Here is an 18,873-nt window from a genome sequence, read left to right as displayed (position 1 = left end):
TTGAAAATCAAAGGCATATTAACAAATAAAGCCAAATTGTATTACATGTTTCAGACATTTAGGCCACTTAAGCTTAAACGTACATTCATTCAGCACTCCGTTTTACACAAAATGTCCAATGAAAGAATACTTTTGAAAAATTAATTTGACCATTCCTGACACACTCTTTCGGTTTTGGCAGTGTTGTATTGTCTTTTCAGACTAATATTTTGATTCAGACATGCAAATTTCCCAGTCAAATGAGTGGAATATTGAGAAAGTTGTCTTTGAGAAATATTTGAACCCTAACCCTAACTAGCAAAACCCGAAGCTAGGGTTAGGGTTTTTTTTCCCATACAATGTAGACAGTTTTGGATGGTATGGCTGTGTTTTAGGGTTGAAAGAATACTTAGGAATCTAGTTCTTTCAATGGTTTTTAAACCTTTTTTTCTGACCCATATGGCTGTATACAGTGCTTTGCTCCAAAAAGTAATGGTGTCTGAATTGCCCGACAACCAACAGTTGGAAAGAACCTGATTTAACTTTCAAACTCTTGCCATGGGCTTGAAAATCAAAGGCATATTAACAAATAAAGCCAAAATGTATTACATGTTTCAGACATTTAGGACACTTAAGCCTAAACGTACATTCATTCAGCACTCCGTTTTACACAAAATGTCCAATGAAAGAATATTTTTGAAAAATTAATTTGACCATTCCTGACACACTCTTTCGGTTTTGGCAGTGTTGTATTGTCTTTTCAGACTAATATTTTGATTCAGACATGCAAATTTCCCAGTCAAATGAGTGGAATATTGAGAAAGTTGTCTTTGAGAAATATTTGAACCCTAACCCTAACTAGCAAAACCCGAAGCTAGGGTTAGGGTTTTTTTTCCCATACAATGTTGACAGTTTTGGATGGTATGGCTGTGTTTTAGGGTTGAAAGAATACTTAGGAATCTAGTTCTTTCAATGTTTTCTAAACCTTTTTTTCTGACCCATATGGCTGTATACAGTGCTTTGCTCCAAAAAGGAATGGTGTCTGAATTGCCCGACAAGCAACAGTTGGAAAGAATCTGATTTAACTTTCAAACTCTTGCCATGGGCTTGAAAATCAAAGGCATATTAACAAATAAAGCCAAAATGTATTACATGTTTCAGACATTTAGGCCACTTCAGCCTAAACGTACATTCATTCAGCACTCGGTTTTACACAAAATGTCCAATGAAAGAATATTTTTGAAAAATTAATTTGACCATTCCTGACACACTCTTTCGGTTTTGGCAGTGTTGTATTGTCTTTTCAGACTAATATTTTGATTCAGACATGCAAATTTCCCAGTCAAATGAGTGGAATATTGAGAAAGTTGTCTTTGAGAAATATTTGAACCCTAACCCTAACTAGCAAAACCCGAAGCTAGGGTTAGGGTTTTTTTTCCCATACAATGTAGACAGTTTTTGATGGTATGGCTGTGTTTTAGGGTTGAAAGAATACTTAGGAATCTAGTTCTTTCAATGGTTTCTAAACATTTTTTTCTGACCCATATGGCTGTATACAGTGCTTTGCTCCAAAAAGGAATGGTGTCTGAATTGCCCGACAAGCAACAGTTGGAAAGAACCTGATTTAACTTTCAAACTCTTGCCATGGGCTTGAAAATCAAAGGCATATTAACAAATAAAGCCAAAATGTATTACATGTTTCAGACATTTAGGACACTTAAGCCTAAACGTACATTCATTCAGCACTCCGTTTTACACAAAATGTCCAATGAAAGAATATTTTTGAAAAATTAATTTGACCATTCCTGACACACTCTTTCGGTTTTGGCAGTGTTGTATTGTCTTTTCAGACTAATATTTTGATTCAGACATGCAAATTTCCCAGTCAAATGAGTGGAATATTGAGAAAGTTGTCTTTGAGAAATATTTGAACCCTAACCCTAACTAGCAAAACCCGAAGCTAGGGTTAGGGTTTTTTTTCCCATACAATGTAGACAGTTTTGGATGGTATGGCTGTGTTTTAGGGTTGAAAGAATACTTAGGAATCTAGTTCTTTCAATGTTTTCTAAACAATTTTTTCTGACCCATATGGCTGTATACAGTGCTTTGCTCCAAAAAGGAATGGTGTCTGAATTGCCCGACAAGCAACAGTTCGAAAGAACCTGATTTCACTTTCAAACTCTAGCCATGGGCTTGAAAATCAAAGGCATATTAAAAATAAAGCCAAAATGTATTACATGTTTCAGACATTTAGGCCACGTAAGCCTAAACGTACATTCATTCAGCACTCCGTTTTACACAAAATGTCCAATGAAAGAATATTTTTGAAAAATTAATTTGACCATTCCTGACACACTCTTTCGGTTTTGGCAGTGTTGTATTGTCTTTTCAGACTAATATTTTGATTCAGACATGCAAATTTCCCAGTCAAATGAGTGGAATATTGAGAAAGTTGTCTTTGAGAAATATTTGAACCCTAACCCTAACTAGCAAAACCCGAAGCTAGGGTTAGGGTTTTTTTTCCCATACAATGTAGACAGTTTTGGATGGTATGGCTGTGTTTTAGGGTTGAAAGAATACTTAGGAATCTAGTTCTTTCAATGTTTTCTAAACCTTTTTTTCTGACCCATATGGCTGTATACAGTGCTTTGCTCCAAAAAGGAATGGTGTCTGAATTGCCCGACAAGCAACAGTTGGAAAGAACCTGATTTAACTTTCAAACTCTTGCCATGGGCTTGAAAATCAAAGGCATATTAACAAATAAAGCCAAAATGTATTACATGTTTCAGACATTTAGGACACTTAAGCCTAAACGTACATTCATTCAGCACTCCGTTTTACACAAAATGTCCAATGAAAGAATATTTTTGAAAAATTAATTTGACCATTCCTGACACACTCTTTCGGTTTTGGCAGTGTTGTATTGTCTTTTCAGACTAATATTTTGATTCAGACATGCAAATTTCCCAGTCAAATGAGTGGAATATTGAGAAAGTTGTCTTTGAGAAATATTTGAACCCTAACCCTAACTAGCAAAACCCGAAGCTAGGGTTAGGGTTTTTTTTCCCATACAATGTAGACAGTTTTGGATGGTATGGCTGTGTTTTAGGGTTGAAAGAATACTTAGGAATCTAGTTCTTTCAATGGTTTCTAAACCTTTTTTTCTGACCCATATGGCTGTATACAGTGCTTTGCTCCAAAAAGTAATGGTGTCTGAATTGCCCGACAACCAACAGTTGGAAAGAACCTGATTTAACTTTCAAACTCTTGCCATGGGCTTGAAAATCAAAGGCATATTAACAAATAAAGCCAAAATGTATTACATGTTTCAGACATTTAGGACACTTAAGCCTAAACGTACATTCATTCAGCACTCCGTTTTACACAAAATGTCCAATGAAAGAATATTTTTGAAAAATTAATTTGACCATTCCTGACACACTCTTTCGGTTTTGGCAGTGTTGTATTGTCTTTTCAGACTAATATTTTGATTCAGACATGCAAATTTCCCAGTCAAATGAGTGGAATATTGAGAAAGTTGTCTTTGAGAAATATTTGAACCCTAACCCTAACTAGCAAAACCCGAAGCTAGGGTTAGGGTTTTTTTTCCCATACAATGTTGACAGTTTTGGATGGTATGGCTGTGTTTTAGGGTTGAAAGAATACTTAGGAATCTAGTTCTTTCAATGTTTTCTAAACCTTTTTTTCTGACCCATATGGCTGTATACAGTGCTTTGCTCCAAAAAGGAATGGTGTCTGAATTGCCCGACAAGCAACAGTTGGAAAGAATCTGATTTAACTTTCAAACTCTTGCCATGGGCTTGAAAATCAAAGGCATATTAACAAATAAAGCCAAAATGTATTACATGTTTCAGACATTTAGGCCACTTCAGCCTAAACGTACATTCATTCAGCACTCGGTTTTACACAAAATGTCCAATGAAAGAATATTTTTGAAAAATTAATTTGACCATTCCTGACACACTCTTTCGGTTTTGGCAGTGTTGTATTGTCTTTTCAGACTAATATTTTGATTCAGACATGCAAATTTCCCAGTCAAATGAGTGGAATATTGAGAAAGTTGTCTTTGAGAAATATTTGAACCCTAACCCTAACTAGCAAAACCCGAAGCTAGGGTTAGGGTTTTTTTTCCCATACAATGTAGACAGTTTTTGATGGTATGGCTGTGTTTTAGGGTTGAAAGAATACTTAGGAATCTAGTTCTTTCAATGGTTTCTAAACATTTTTTTCTGACCCATATGGCTGTATACAGTGCTTTGCTCCAAAAAGGAATGGTGTCTGAATTGCCCGACAAGCAACAGTTGGAAAGAACCTGATTTAACTTTCAAACTCTTGCCATGGGCTTGAAAATCAAAGGCATATTAACAAATAAAGCCAAAATGTATTACATGTTTCAGACATTTAGGACACTTAAGCCTAAACGTACATTCATTCAGCACTCCGTTTTACACAAAATGTCCAATGAAAGAATACTTTTGAAAAATTAATTTGACCATTCCTGACACACTCTTTCTGTTTTGGCAGTGTTGTATTGTCTTTTCAGACTAATATTTTGATTCAGACATGCAAATTTCCCAGTCAAATGAGTGGAATATTGAGAAAGTTGTCTTTGAGAAATATTTGAACCCTAACCCTAACTAGCAAAACCCGAAGCTAGGGTTAGGGTTTTTTTTCCCATACAATGTAGACAGTTTTGGATGGTATGGCTGTGTTTTAGGGTTGAAAGAAAACTTAGGAATCTAGTTCTTTCAATGTTTTCTAAACATTTTTTTCTGACCCATATGGCTGTATACAGTGCTTTGCTCCAAAAAGGAATGGTGTCTGAATTGCCCGACAAGCAACAGTTGGAAAGAACCTGATTTAACTTTCAAACTCTTGCCATGGGCTTGAAAATCAAAGGCATATTAACAAATAAAGCCAAAATGTATTACATGTTTCAGACATTTAGGCCACTTAAGCCTAAACGTACATTCATTCAGCACTCCGTTTTACACAAAATGTCCAATGAAAGAATATTTTTGAAAAATTAATTTGACCATTCCTGACACACTCTTTCGGTTTTGGCAGTGTTGTATTGTCTTTTCAGACTAATATTTTGATTCAGACATGCAAATTTCCCAGTCAAATGAGTGGAATATTGAGAAAGTTGTCTTTGAGAAATATTTGAACCCTAACCCTAACTAGCAAAACCCGAAGCTAGGGTTAGGGTTTTTTTTCCCATACAATGTAGACAGTTTTGGATGGTATGGCTGTGTTTTAGGGTTGAAAGAATACTTAGGAATCTAGTTCTTTCAATGTTTTCTAAACATTTTTTTCTGACCCATATGGCTGTATACAGTGCTTTGCTCCAAAAAGGAATGGTGTCTGAATTGCCCGACAAGCAACAGTTGGAAAGAACCTGATTTAACTTTCAAACTCTTGCCATGGGCTTGAAAATCAAAGGCATATTAACAAATAAAGCCAAAATGTATTACATGTTTCAGACATTTAGGCCACTTAAGCCTAAACGTACATTCATTCAGCACTCCGTTTTACACAAAATGTCCAATGAAAGAATATTTTTGAAAAATTAATTTGACCATTCCTGACACACACTTTCGGTTTTGGCAGTGTTGTATTGTCTTTTCAGACTAATATTTTGATTCAGACATGCAAATTTCCCAGTCAAATGAGTGGAATATTGAGAAAGTTGTCTTTGAGAAATATTTGAACCCTAACCCTAACTAGCAAAACCCGAAGCTAGGGTTAGGGTTTTTTTTCCCATACAATGTAGACAGTTTTGGATGGTATGGCTGTGTTTTAGGGTTGAAAGAATACTTAGGAATCTAGTTCTTTCAATGTTTTCTAAACCTTTTTTTCTGACCCATATGGCTGTATACAGTGCTTTGCTCCAAAAAGGAATGGTGTCTGAATTGCCCGACAAGCAACAGTTGGAAAGAACCTGATTTAACTTTCAAACTCTTGCCATGGGCTTGAAAATCAAAGGCATATTAATAAATAAAGCCAAAATGTATTACATGTTTCAGACATTTAGGACACTTAAGCCTAAACGTACATTCATTCAGCACTCCGTTTTACACAAAATGTCCAATGAAAGAATACTTTTGAAAAATTAATTTGACCATTCCTGACACACTCTTTCTGTTTTGGCAGTGTTGTATTGTCTTTTCAGACTAATATTTTGATTCAGACATGCAAATTTCCCAGTCAAATGAGTGGAATATTGAGAAAGTTGTCTTTGAGAAATATTTGAACCCTAACCCTAACTAGCAAAACCCGAAGCTAGGGTTAGGGTTTTTTTTCCCATACAATGTAGACAGTTTTGGATGGTATGGCTGTGTTTTAGGGTTGAAAGAAAACTTAGGAATCTAGTTCTTTCAATGTTTTCTAAACATTTTTTTCTGACCCATATGGCTGTATACAGTGCTTTGCTCCAAAAAGGAATGGTGTCTGAATTGCCCGACAAGCAACAGTTCGAAAGAACCTGATTTAACTTTCAAACTCTTGCCATGGGCTTGAAAATCAAAGGCATATTAACAAATAAAGCCAAAATGTATTACATGTTTCAGACATTTAGGACACTTAAGCCTAAACGTACATTCATTCAGCACTCCGTTTTACACAAAATGTCCAATGAAAGAATACTTTTGAAAAATTAATTTGACCATTCCTGACACACTCTTTCGGTTTTGGCAGTGTTGTATTGTCTTTTCAGACTAATATTTTGATTCAGACATGCAAATTTCCCAGTCAAATGAGTGGAATATTGAGAAAGTTGTCTTTGAGAAATATTTGAACCCTAACCCTAACTAGCAAAACCCGAAGCTAGGGTTAGGGTTTTTTTTCCCATACAATGTAGACAGTTTTGGATGGTATGGCTGTGTTTTAGGGTTGAAAGAATACTTAGGAATCTAGTTCTTTCAATGTTTTCTAAACATTTTTTTCTGACCCATATGGCTGTATACAGTGCTTTGCTCCAAAAAGGAATGGTGTCTGAATTGCCCGACAAGCAACAGTTCGAAAGAACCTGATTTCACTTTCAAACTCTAGCCATGGGCTTGAAAATCAAAGGCATATTAAAAATAAAGCCAAAATGTATTACATGTTTCAGACATTTAGGCCACGTTAGCCTAAACGTACATTCATTCAGCACTCCGTTTTACACAAAATGTCCAATGAAAGAATATTTTTGAAAAATTAATTTGACCATTCCTGACACACTCTTTCGGTTTTGGCAGTGTTGTATTGTCTTTTCAGACTAATATTTTGATTCAGACATGCAAATTTCCCAGTCAAATGAGTGGAATATTGAGAAAGTTGTCTTTGAGAAATATTTGAACCCTAACCCTAACTAGCAAAACCCGAAGCTAGGGTTAGGGTTTTTTTTCCCATACAATGTAGACAGTTTTGGATGGTATGGCTGTGTTTTAGGGTTGAAAGAATACTTAGGAATCTAGTTCTTTCAATGTTTTCTAAACATTTTTTTCTGACCCATATGGCTGTATACAGTGCTTTGCTCCAAAAAGGAATGGTGTCTGAATTGCCCGACAAGCAACAGTTCGAAAGAACCTGATTTAACTTTCAAACTCTTGCCATGGGCTTGAAAATCAAAGGCATATTAACAAATAAAGCCAAATTGTATTACATGTTTCAGACATTTAGGCCACTTAAGCTTAAACGTACATTCATTCAGCACTCCGTTTTACACAAAATGTCCAATGAAAGAATACTTTTGAAAAATTAATTTGACCATTCCTGACACACTCTTTCGGTTTTGGCAGTGTTGTATTGTCTTTTCAGACTAATATTTTGATTCAGACATGCAAATTTCCCAGTCAAATGAGTGGAATATTGAGAAAGTTGTCTTTGAGAAATATTTGAACCCTAACCCTAACTAGCAAAACCCGAAGCTGGGGTTAGGGTTTTTTTTCCCATACAATGTAGACAGTTTTTGATGGTATGGCTGTGTTTTAGGGTTGAAAGAATACTTAGGAATCTAGTTCTTTCAATGGTTTCTAAACATTTTTTTCTGACCCATATGGCTGTATACAGTGCTTTGCTCCAAAAAGGAATGGTGTCTGAATTGCCCGACAACCAACAGTTGGAAAGAACCTGATTTAACTTTCAAACTCTTGCCATGGGCTTGAAAATCAAAGGCATATTAACAAATAAAGCCAAAATGTATTACATGTTTCAGACATTTAGGACACTTAAGCCTAAACGTACATTCATTCAGCACTCCGTTTTACACAAAATGTCCAATGAAAGAATATTTTTGAAAAATTAATTTGACCATTCCTGACACACTCTTTCGGTTTTGGCAGTGTTGTATTGTCTTTTCAGACTAATATTTTGATTCAGACATGCAAATTTCCCAGTCAAATGAGTGGAATATTGAGAAAGTTGTCTTTGAGAAATATTTGAACCCTAACCCTAACTAGCAAAACCCGAAGCTAGGGTTAGGGTTTTTTTTCCCATACAATGTAGACAGTTTTGGATGGTATGGCTGTGTTTTAGGGTTGAAAGAATACTTAGGAATCTAGTTCTTTCAATGTTTTCTAAACCTTTTTTTCTGACCCATATGGCTGTATACAGTGCTTTGCTCCAAAAAGGAATGGTGTCTGAATTGCCCGACAAGCAACAGTTCGAAAGAACCTGATTTAACTTTCAAACTCTTGCCATGGGCTTGAAAATCAAAGGCATATTAACAAATAAAGCCAAAATGTATTACATGTTTCAGACATTTAGGACACTTAAGCCTAAACGTACATTCATTCAGCACTCCGTTTTACACAAAATGTCCAATGAAAGAATACTTTTGAAAAATTAATTTGACCATTCCTGACACACTCTTTCGGTTTTGGCAGTGTTGTATTGTCTTTTCAGACTAATATTTTGATTCAGACATGCAAATTTCCCAGTCAAATGAGTGGAATATTGAGAAAGTTGTCTTTGAGAAATATTTGAACCCTAACCCTAACTAGCAAAACCCGAAGCTAGGGTTAGGGTTTTTTTTCCCATACAATGTAGACAGTTTTGGATGGTATGGCTGTGTTTTAGGGTTGAAAGAATACTTAGGAATCTAGTTCTTTCAATGTTTTCTAAACCTTTTTTTCTGACCCATATGGCTGTATACAGTGCTTTGCTCCAAAAAGGAATGGTGTCTGAATTGCCCGACAAGCAACAGTTGGAAAGAACCTGATTTAACTTTCAAACTCTTGCCATGGGCTTGAAAATCAAAGGCATATTAATAAATAAAGCCAAAATGTATTACATGTTTCAGACATTTAGGACACTTAAGCCTAAACGTACATTCATTCAGCACTCCGTTTTACACAAAATGTCCAATGAAAGAATACTTTTGAAAAATTAATTTGACCATTCCTGACACACTCTTTCTGTTTTGGCAGTGTTGTATTGTCTTTTCAGACTAATATTTTGATTCAGACATGCAAATTTCCCAGTCAAATGAGTGGAATATTGAGAAAGTTGTCTTTGAGAAATATTTGAACCCTAACCCTAACTAGCAAAACCCGAAGCTAGGGTTAGGGTTTTTTTTCCCATACAATGTAGACAGTTTTGGATGGTATGGCTGTGTTTTAGGGTTGAAAGAAAACTTAGGAATCTAGTTCTTTCAATGTTTTCTAAACATTTTTTTCTGACCCATATGGCTGTATACAGTGCTTTGCTCCAAAAAGGAATGGTGTCTGAATTGCCCGACAAGCAACAGTTCGAAAGAACCTGATTTAACTTTCAAACTCTTGCCATGGGCTTGAAAATCAAAGGCATATTAACAAATAAAGCCAAAATGTATTACATGTTTCAGACATTTAGGACACTTAAGCCTAAACGTACATTCATTCAGCACTCCGTTTTACACAAAATGTCCAATGAAAGAATACTTTTGAAAAATTAATTTGACCATTCCTGACACACTCTTTCGGTTTTGGCAGTGTTGTATTGTCTTTTCAGACTAATATTTTGATTCAGACATGCAAATTTCCCAGTCAAATGAGTGGAATATTGAGAAAGTTGTCTTTGAGAAATATTTGAACCCTAACCCTAACTAGCAAAACCCGAAGCTAGGGTTAGGGTTTTTTTTCCCATACAATGTAGACAGTTTTGGATGGTATGGCTGTGTTTTAGGGTTGAAAGAATACTTAGGAATCTAGTTCTTTCAATGTTTTCTAAACATTTTTTTCTGACCCATATGGCTGTATACAGTGCTTTGCTCCAAAAAGGAATGGTGTCTGAATTGCCCGACAAGCAACAGTTCGAAAGAACCTGATTTCACTTTCAAACTCTAGCCATGGGCTTGAAAATCAAAGGCATATTAAAAATAAAGCCAAAATGTATTACATGTTTCAGACATTTAGGCCACGTTAGCCTAAACGTACATTCATTCAGCACTCCGTTTTACACAAAATGTCCAATGAAAGAATATTTTTGAAAAATTAATTTGACCATTCCTGACACACTCTTTCGGTTTTGGCAGTGTTGTATTGTCTTTTCAGACTAATATTTTGATTCAGACATGCAAATTTCCCAGTCAAATGAGTGGAATATTGAGAAAGTTGTCTTTGAGAAATATTTGAACCCTAACCCTAACTAGCAAAACCCGAAGCTAGGGTTAGGGTTTTTTTTCCCATACAATGTAGACAGTTTTGGATGGTATGGCTGTGTTTTAGGGTTGAAAGAATACTTAGGAATCTAGTTCTTTCAATGTTTTCTAAACATTTTTTTCTGACCCATATGGCTGTATACAGTGCTTTGCTCCAAAAAGGAATGGTGTCTGAATTGCCCGACAAGCAACAGTTCGAAAGAACCTGATTTAACTTTCAAACTCTTGCCATGGGCTTGAAAATCAAAGGCATATTAACAAATAAAGCCAAATTGTATTACATGTTTCAGACATTTAGGCCACTTAAGCTTAAACGTACATTCATTCAGCACTCCGTTTTACACAAAATGTCCAATGAAAGAATACTTTTGAAAAATTAATTTGACCATTCCTGACACACTCTTTCGGTTTTGGCAGTGTTGTATTGTCTTTTCAGACTAATATTTTGATTCAGACATGCAAATTTCCCAGTCAAATGAGTGGAATATTGAGAAAGTTGTCTTTGAGAAATATTTGAACCCTAACCCTAACTAGCAAAACCCGAAGCTGGGGTTAGGGTTTTTTTTCCCATACAATGTAGACAGTTTTTGATGGTATGGCTGTGTTTTAGGGTTGAAAGAATACTTAGGAATCTAGTTCTTTCAATGGTTTCTAAACATTTTTTTCTGACCCATATGGCTGTATACAGTGCTTTGCTCCAAAAAGGAATGGTGTCTGAATTGCCCGACAACCAACAGTTGGAAAGAACCTGATTTAACTTTCAAACTCTTGCCATGGGCTTGAAAATCAAAGGCATATTAACAAATAAAGCCAAAATGTATTACATGTTTCAGACATTTAGGACACTTAAGCCTAAACGTACATTCATTCAGCACTCCGTTTTACACAAAATGTCCAATGAAAGAATATTTTTGAAAAATTAATTTGACCATTCCTGACACACTCTTTCGGTTTTGGCAGTGTTGTATTGTCTTTTCAGACTAATATTTTGATTCAGACATGCAAATTTCCCAGTCAAATGAGTGGAATATTGAGAAAGTTGTCTTTGAGAAATATTTGAACCCTAACCCTAACTAGCAAAACCCGAAGCTAGGGTTAGGGTTTTTTTTCCCATACAATGTAGACAGTTTTGGATGGTATGGCTGTGTTTTAGGGTTGAAAGAATACTTAGGAATCTAGTTCTTTCAATGTTTTCTAAACCTTTTTTTCTGACCCATATGGCTGTATACAGTGCTTTGCTCCAAAAAGGAATGGTGTCTGAATTGCCCGACAAGCAACAGTTCGAAAGAACCTGATTTAACTTTCAAACTCTTGCCATGGGCTTGAAAATCAAAGGCATATTAACAAATAAAGCCAAAATGTATTACATGTTTCAGACATTTAGGACACTTAAGCCTAAACGTACATTCATTCAGCACTCCGTTTTACACAAAATGTCCAATGAAAGAATACTTTTGAAAAATTAATTTGACCATTCCTGACACACTCTTTCGGTTTTGGCAGTGTTGTATTGTCTTTTCAGACTAATATTTTGATTCAGACATGCAAATTTCCCAGTCAAATGAGTGGAATATTGAGAAAGTTGTCTTTGAGAAATATTTGAACCCTAACCCTAACTAGCAAAACCCGAAGCTAGGGTTAGGGTTTTTTTTCCCATACAATGTAGACAGTTTTGGATGGTATGGCTGTGTTTTAGGGTTGAAAGAATACTTAGGAATCTAGTTCTTTCAATGTTTTCTAAACATTTTTTTCTGACCCATATGGCTGTATACAGTGCTTTGCTCCAAAAAGGAATGGTGTCTGAATTGCCCGACAAGCAACAGTTCGAAAGAACCTGATTTCACTTTCAAACTCTAGCCATGGGCTTGAAAATCAAAGGCATATTAAAAATAAAGCCAAAATGTATTACATGTTTCAGACATTTAGGCCACGTTAGCCTAAACGTACATTCATTCAGCACTCCGTTTTACACAAAATGTCCAATGAAAGAATATTTTTGAAAAATTAATTTGACCATTCCTGACACACTCTTTCGGTTTTGGCAGTGTTGTATTGTCTTTTCAGACTAATATTTTGATTCAGACATGCAAATTTCCCAGTCAAATGAGTGGAATATTGAGAAAGTTGTCTTTGAGAAATATTTGAACCCTAACCCTAACTAGCAAAACCCGAAGCTAGGGTTAGGGTTTTTTTTCCCATACAATGTAGACAGTTTTGGATGGTATGGCTGTGTTTTAGGGTTGAAAGAATACTTAGGAATCTAGTTCTTTCAATGTTTTCTAAACATTTTTTTTCTGACCCATATGGCTGTATACAGTGCTTTGCTCCAAAAAGGAATGGTGTCTGAATTGCCCGACAAGCAACAGTTCGAAAGAACCTGATTTAACTTTCAAACTCTTGCCATGGGCTTGAAAATCAAAGGCATATTAACAAATAAAGCCAAATTGTATTACATGTTTCAGACATTTAGGCCACTTAAGCTTAAACGTACATTCATTCAGCACTCCGTTTTACACAAAATGTCCAATGAAAGAATACTTTTGAAAAATTAATTTGACCATTCCTGACACACTCTTTCGGTTTTGGCAGTGTTGTATTGTCTTTTCAGACTAATATTTTGATTCAGACATGCAAATTTCCCAGTCAAATGAGTGGAATATTGAGAAAGTTGTCTTTGAGAAATATTTGAACCCTAACCCTAACTAGCAAAACCCGAAGCTGGGGTTAGGGTTTTTTTTCCCATACAATGTAGACAGTTTTTGATGGTATGGCTGTGTTTTAGGGTTGAAAGAATACTTAGGAATCTAGTTCTTTCAATGGTTTCTAAACATTTTTTTCTGACCCATATGGCTGTATACAGTGCTTTGCTCCAAAAAGGAATGGTGTCTGAATTGCCCGACAAGCAACAGTTGGAAAGAACCTGATTTAACTTTCAAACTCTTGCCATGGGCTTGAAAATCAAAGGCATATTAACAAATAAAGCCAAAATGTATTACATGTTTCAGACATTTAGGACACTTAAGCCTAAACGTACATTCATTCAGCACTCCGTTTTACACAAAATGTCCAATGAAAGAATATTTTTGAAAAATTAATTTGACCATTCCTGACACACTCTTTCGGTTTTGGCAGTGTTGTATTGTCTTTTCAGACTAATATTTTGATTCAGACATGCAAATTTCCCAGTCAAATGAGTGGAATATTGAGAAAGTTGTCTTTGAGAAATATTTGAACCCTAACCCTAACTAGCAAAACCCGAAGCTAGGGTTAGGGTTTTTTTTCCCATACAATGTAGACAGTTTTGGATGGTATGGCTGTGTTTTAGGGTTGAAAGAATACTTAGGAATCTAGTTCTTTCAATGTTTTCTAAACCTTTTTTTCTGACCCATATGGCTGTATACAGTGCTTTGCTCCAAAAAGGAATGGTGTCTGAATTGCCCGACAAGCAACAGTTCGAAAGAACCTGATTTAACTTTCAAACTCTTGCCATGGGCTTGAAAATCAAAGGCATATTAACAAATAAAGCCAAAATGTATTACATGTTTCAGACATTTAGGACACTTAAGCCTAAACGTACATTAATTCAGCACTCCGTTTTACACAAAATGTCCAATGAAAGAATATTTTTGAAAAATTAATTTGACCATTCCTGACACACTCTTTCTGTTTTGGCAGTGTTGTATTGTCTTTTCAGACTAATATTTTGATTCAGACATGCAAATTTCCCAGTAAAATGAGTGGAATATTGAGAAAGTTGTCTTTGAGAAATATTTGAACCCTAACCCTAACTAGCAAAACCCGAAGCTAGGGTTAGGGTTTTATTCCCATACAATGTAGACAGTTTTTGATGGTATGGCTGTGTTTTAGGGTTGAAAGAATACTTAGGAATCTAGTTCTTTCAATGGTTTCTAAACATTTTTTTCTGACCCATATGGCTGTATACAGTGCTTTGCTCCAAAAAGGAATGGTGTCTGAATTGCCCGACAAGCAACAGTTGGAAAGAACCTGATTTAACTTTCAAACTCTTGCCATGGGCTTGAAAATCAAAGGCATATTAACAAATAAAGCCAAAATGTATTACATGTTTCAGACATTTAGGCCACTTAAGCCTAAACGTACATTCATTCAGCACTCCGTTTTACACAAAATGTCCAATGAAAGAATACTTTTGAAAAATTAATTTGACCATTCCTGACACACTCTTTCTGTTTTGGCAGTGTTGTATTGTCTTTTCAGACTAATATTTTGATTCAGACATGCAAATTTCCCAGTCAAATGAGTGGAATATTGAGAAAGTTGTCTTTGAGAAATATTTGAACCCTAACCCTAACTAGCAAAACCCGAAGCTAGGGTTAGGGTTTTTTTTCCCATACAATGTAGACAGTTTTGGATGGTATGGCTGTGTTTTAGGGTTGAAAGAAAACTTAGGAATCTAGTTCTTTCAATGTTTTCTAAACATTTTTTTCTGACCCATATGGCTGTATACAGTGCTTTGCTCCAAAAAGGAATGGTGTCTGAATTGCCCGACAAGCAACAGTTGGAAAGAACCTGATTTAACTTTCAAACTCTTGCCATGGGCTTGAAAATCAAAGGCATATTAACAAATAAAGCCAAAATGTATTACATGTTTCAGACATTTAGGCCACTTAAGCCTAAACGTACATTCATTCAGCACTCCGTTTTACACAAAATGTCCAATGAAAGAATATTTTTGAAAAATTAATTTGACCATTCCTGACACACTCTTTCGGTTTTGGCAGTGTTGTATTGTCTTTTCAGACTAATATTTTGATTCAGACATGCAAATTTCCCAGTCAAATGAGTGGAATATTGAGAAAGTTGTCTTTGAGAAATATTTGAACCCTAACCCTAACTAGCAAAACCCGAAGCTAGGGTTAGGGTTTTTTTTCCCATACAATGTAGACAGTTTTGGATGGTATGGCTGTGTTTTAGGGTTGAAAGAATACTTAGGAATCTAGTTCTTTCAAAGTTTTCTAAACATTTTTTTCTGACCCATATGGCTGTATACAGTGCTTTGCTCCAAAAAGGAATGGTGTCTGAATTGCCCGACAAGCAACAGTTCGAAAGAACCTGATTTCACTTTCAAACTCTAGCCATGGGCTTGAAAATCAAAGGCATATTAAAAATAAAGCCAAAATGTATTACATGTTTCAGACATTTAGGCCACGTAAGCCTAAACGTACATTCATTCAGCACTCCGTTTTACACAAAATGTCCAATGAAAGAATATTTTTGAAAAATTAATTTGACCATTCCTGACACACTCTTTCGGTTTTGGCAGTGTTGTATTGTCTTTTCAGACTAATATTTTGATTCAGACATGCAAATTTCCCAGTCAAATGAGTGGAATATTGAGAAAGTTGTCTTTGAGAAATATTTGAACCCTAACCCTAACTAGCAAAACCCGAAGCTAGGGTTAGGGTTTTTTTTCCCATACAATGTAGACAGTTTTGGATGGTATGGCTGTGTTTTAGGGTTGAAAGAATACTTAGGAATCTAGTTCTTTCAATGTTTTCTAAACATTTTTTTCTGACCCATATGGCTGTATACAGTGCTTTGCTCCAAAAAGGAATGGTGTCTGAATTGCCCGACAAGCAACAGTTCGAAAGAACCTGATTTAACTTTCAAACTCTTGCCATGGGCTTGAAAATCAAAGGCATATTAACAAATAAAGCCAAAATGTATTACATGTTTCAGACATTTAGGCCACTTAAGCCTAAACGTACATTCATTCAGCACTCCGTATTACACAAAATGTCCAATGAAAGAATATTTTTGAAAAATTAATTTGACCATTCCTGACACACTCTTTCGGTTTTGGCAGTGTTGTATTGTCTTTTCAGACTAATATTTTGATTCAGACATGCAAATTTCCCAGTCAAATGAGTGGAATATTGAGAAAGTTGTCTTTGAGAAATATTTGAACCCTAACCCTAACTAGCAAAACCCGAAGCTAGGGTTAGGGTTTTTTTTCCCATACAATGTAGACAGTTTTGGATGGTATGGCTGTGTTTTAGGGTTGAAAGAATACTTAGGAATCTAGTTCTTTCAATGTTTTCTAAACCTTTTTTTCTGACCCATATGGCTGTATACAGTGCTTTGCTCCAAAAAGGAATGGTGTCTGAATTGCCCGACAAGCAACAGTTCGAAAGAACCTGATTTAACTTTCAAACTCTTGCCATGGGCTTGAAAATCAAAGGCATATTAACAAATAAAGCCAAATTGTATTACATGTTTCAGACATTTAGGCCACTTAAGCTTAAACGTACATTCATTCAGCACTCCGTTTTACACAAAATGTCCAATGAAAGAATACTTTTGAAAAATTAATTTGACCATTCCTGACACACTCTTTCGGTTTTGGCAGTGTTGTATTGTCTTTTCAGACTAATATTTTGATTCAGACATGCAAATTTCCCAGTCAAATGAGTGGAATATTGAGAAAGTTGTCTTTGAGAAATATTTGAACCCTAACCCTAACTAGCAAAACCCGAAGCTAGGGTTAGGGTTTTTTTACCCATACAATGTAGACAGTTTTGGATGGTATGGCTGTGTTTTAGGGTTGAAAGAATACTTTGGAATCTAGTTCTTTCAATGTTTTCTAAACCTTTTTTTCTGACCCATATGGCTGTATACAGTGCTTTGCTCCAAAAAGGAATGGTGTCTGAATTGCCCGACAAGCAACAGTTCGAAAGAACCTGATTTCACTTTCAAACTCTTGCCATGGGCTTGAAAATCAAAGGCATATTAACAAATAAAGCCAAAATGTATTACATGTTTCAGACATTTAGGCCACTTAAGCCTAAACGTACATTCATTCAGCACTCCGTTTTACACAAAATGTCCAATGAAAGAATATTTTTGAAAAATTAATTTGACCATTCCTGACACACTCTTTCGGTTTTGGCAGTGTTGTATTGTCCTTTCAGACTAATATTTTGATTCAGACATGCAAATTTCCCAGTCAAATGAGTGGAATATTGAGAAAGTTGTCTTTGAGAAATATTTGAACCCTAACCCTAACTAGCAAAACCCGAAGCTAGGGTTAGGGTTTTTTTTCCCATACAATGTAGACAGTTTTGGATGGTATGGCTGTGTTTTAGGGTTGAAAGAATACTTAGGAATCTAGTTCTTTCAATGTTTTCTAAACCTTTTTTTCTGACCCATATGGCTGTATACAGTGCTTTGCTCCAAAAAGGAATGGTGTCTGAATTGCCCGACAAGCAACAGTTCGAAAGAACCTGATTTAACTTTCAAACTCTTGCCTTGGGCTTGAATATCAAAGGCATATTAACAAATAAAGCCAAATTGTATTACATGTTTCAGACATTTAGGCCACTTAAGCTTAAACGTACATTCATTCAGCACTCCGTTTTACACAAAATGTCCAATGAAAGAATACTTTTGAAAAATTAATTTGACCATTCCTGACACACTCTTTCGGTTTTGGCAGTGTTGTATTGTCTTTTCAGACTAATATTTTGATTCAGACATGCACATTTCCCAGTCAAATGAGTGGAATATTGAGAAAGTTGTCTTTGAGAAATATTTGAACCCTAACCCTAACTAGCAAAACCCGAAGCTAGGGTTAGGGTTTTTTTTCCCATACAATGTACACAGTTTTGGATGGTATGGCTGTGTTTTAGGGTTGAAAGAATACTTTGGAATCTAGTTCTTTCAATGTTTTCTAAACCTTTTTTTCTGACCCATATGGCTGTATACAGTGCTTTGCTCCAAAAAGGAATGGTGTCTGAATTGCCCGACAAGCAACAGTTCGAAAGAACCTGATTTTACTTTCAAACTCTTGCCATGGGCTTGAAAATCAAAGGCATATTAACAAATGAAGCCAAAATGTATTACATGTTTCAGACATTTAGGCCACTTAAGCCTAAACGTACATTCATTCAGCACTCCGTTTTACACAAAATGTCCAATGAAAGAATATTTTTGAAAAATTAATTTGACCATTCCTGACACACTCTTTCGGTTTTGGCAGTGTTGTATTGTCTTTTCAGACTAATATTTTGATTCAGACATGCAAATTTCCCAGTCAAATGAGTGGAATATTGAGAAAGTTGTCTTTGAGAAATATTTGAACCCTAACCCTAACTAGCAAAACCCGAAGCTAGGGTTAGGGTTTTTTTTCCCATACAATGTAGACAGTTTTGGATGGTATGGCTGTGTTTTAGGGTTGAAAGAATACTTTGGAATCTAGTTCTTTCAATGTTTTC

The sequence above is a fragment of the Lepisosteus oculatus genome, chromosome 7 (assembly GCF_040954835.1).
Source record: "Lepisosteus oculatus isolate fLepOcu1 chromosome 7, fLepOcu1.hap2, whole genome shotgun sequence".
NCBI lineage: Eukaryota > Metazoa > Chordata > Actinopteri > Semionotiformes > Lepisosteidae > Lepisosteus > Lepisosteus oculatus.
This window is presented reverse-complemented; position numbering follows the sequence as displayed.